This window comes from Penaeus chinensis, chromosome 6 (assembly GCF_019202785.1).
Source record: "Penaeus chinensis breed Huanghai No. 1 chromosome 6, ASM1920278v2, whole genome shotgun sequence".
In the NCBI taxonomy this organism is placed as follows: domain Eukaryota; kingdom Metazoa; phylum Arthropoda; class Malacostraca; order Decapoda; family Penaeidae; genus Penaeus; species Penaeus chinensis.
In genome coordinates, this window is record NC_061824.1 from 31,890,740 (window position 1) to 31,893,239 (window position 2,500).

Below are 2,500 nucleotides of genomic sequence, written 5' to 3' on the forward strand. Positions count from 1 at the left end.
AAGATAGCATATAGACAGACAGATATATGAACAAATAGATATATTTTATGGAGGGATAGTTCAATAACATATTTTACAGATTCTTTACCTCAGTCACATTAGATCAATATTTAAAAAAAAGAAAAAAAATCTTAATTTCTCCCCCATCAAAAATATTCCCGAATCTGGCATATTTTCGAAAGATTTCTATACTGCCCCCACCCCCCCTCGATCTCCATTGGCGATTATCTTCTCAAATTACAATTTTTTTGGATTTTGATATTTCACTCCCCCCCCCCCACATAGACACATCATGATTTCGAGTATTTTCGCTAATCTATTTTCACACACACACACACACACACACACACACACACACACACACACACACACACACACGCACCCACACACACGCATACATATATACATATTCTTTTCTTCACATGAAGCTCTTTAGATATCATTGGCAATCACTTTTTTTTTTTTTTCTTTTTTTTCTCTCCCAATCCATCTAGATTTTTTTTTTTTTCTAACTTTCCTCCCACGCCTACCCGATAACTCCTCCTTCAGAGATCTGGATTCTTTATTCTCATTTTAAATTTCTTTTCACCACTGACGCATTTATCTATGTATTTATCCTAGAAATGTGACTCTCTCGAATCCCCTCCCCGCCCCCCCTAGGGATGTTGGCTGGCACCTCCTGCGCGAGTGCCATTCCCCGCGCGCTCCAACTAGTGCCATTTATCCCCTCCTCGCCCGGCACCGCAGGCACGGCCGCAGTCATCATTTACTGCACATCGCTTTCCGACGGCGTCCAAATTGCCCCAAATTGTTCGTAATCGCCTTAGGATTTGCAGGAGAATCTCCCCGTCTCGCCCACGAAGAACGTCTGTCCCCCCCCCCCCCCCCCCCCCCGCCCACCCACCTCTCCTCCGGTCTCCTTCCCCACACCTCCCTCCCTCCCCTTCACCTCCCTCCTCTACTCCTCCTCCTTCCCCCACACCTCCCTCCTCCACCTCTCCTCCTTCGCCCCCTTCTCATCCCTTCCTACCTCCACCCACCATCCTCTCCTCCTCCACCCCCTTCTCCCCCCCCCCCCCCTCTCCGACTGGATGATCCCCTGAGCTTGCGTCGTCCGCTTGCCCGGCCGCGTTCCCTTTTTGAGGCCGTGATCGGGCCCCGAATCTCTTTGGATAGATAACATATGAATGGATAGACACAGGTAGACCAGCACACACACGTGAAAACAAATACGTGTGTTTATATGTGTGTGTGTGTGTGTGTGTGTGTGTGTGCGTGCGTGCGTGCGTGCGTGCGTGCGTGTGTGTGTGTGTGTACATATACAGAGAGAGAGAGAGAGAGAGAGAGAGAGAGAGAGAGAGAGAGAGAGAGAGAGAGAGAGAGAGAGAGAGAGAGAGAGAGAGAGGCTGTGTATAGATAGATAGTAATTAGAATAGATAGATAGATAGAAAAATAGAAATGCAAAATACTTAGAAGTAAATTGGTGGATATAAAGTTAGCAGATGTCAGACAAATAGACAAACAAATATATATATTCCATAGATGGATAGTTAGATAAACAGATAGACAACTAGTAACATGGAACCATAGATAGATATAGGAAGTTTTGTAAATATATATTGTAAACACTACTTGATTTATTTTACAAGAACCAGTATTATTTATACTGTACAGTCATTGAGGTTTTTCGATGTTATACAAGTATTTTTTAAAATGAATCGTTAGGGCCCTTGGAATAATGTTAAAGGTATCAAAACTCGTTTTGCATTATATATATAAATATATATATATATATATATATATATAAATATATATATATATATATATATACATTTATACACACATATACATATCTATACATATACACACATACAGACATATGTGTATATGTGTATACATACACACACACACACACACACACACACAGACCCTTGTCATTGTTGTTGTTATTATCACCATCATCATTATTATTATTTTCATAATCATTATCATTATTATTATCATCATCATTATTGTCGTTATGATTATTATTATTATTATCATTGTTACTTTTATCTCTCTCACACACATATTATACATACATACACACACACACTCACACACACACACACACATATATATATACACACACATATATATACATACATATATATACATACACATTTATATGTGAAGGTGTGTGTGTATATGTGTGTGTGTATGCGTGTGTATATATATATAGACACATAGGCATATATATATATATATATATATATGTATAGATATATACACACATATATACATACACACACACAGACATATATAAACACACACATAAACATATCTACACACACATACACTTGTCATTGTTGTTGTTATCATCATTTTATCATTTTCATTATCATTATTATTATTATTATTATTATCATTATTATTATTAGCAAACACACACACACACACACACACACACATATATGTGTGTGTGTAGACACACATATATGTGTGTGTGTAGACACACATA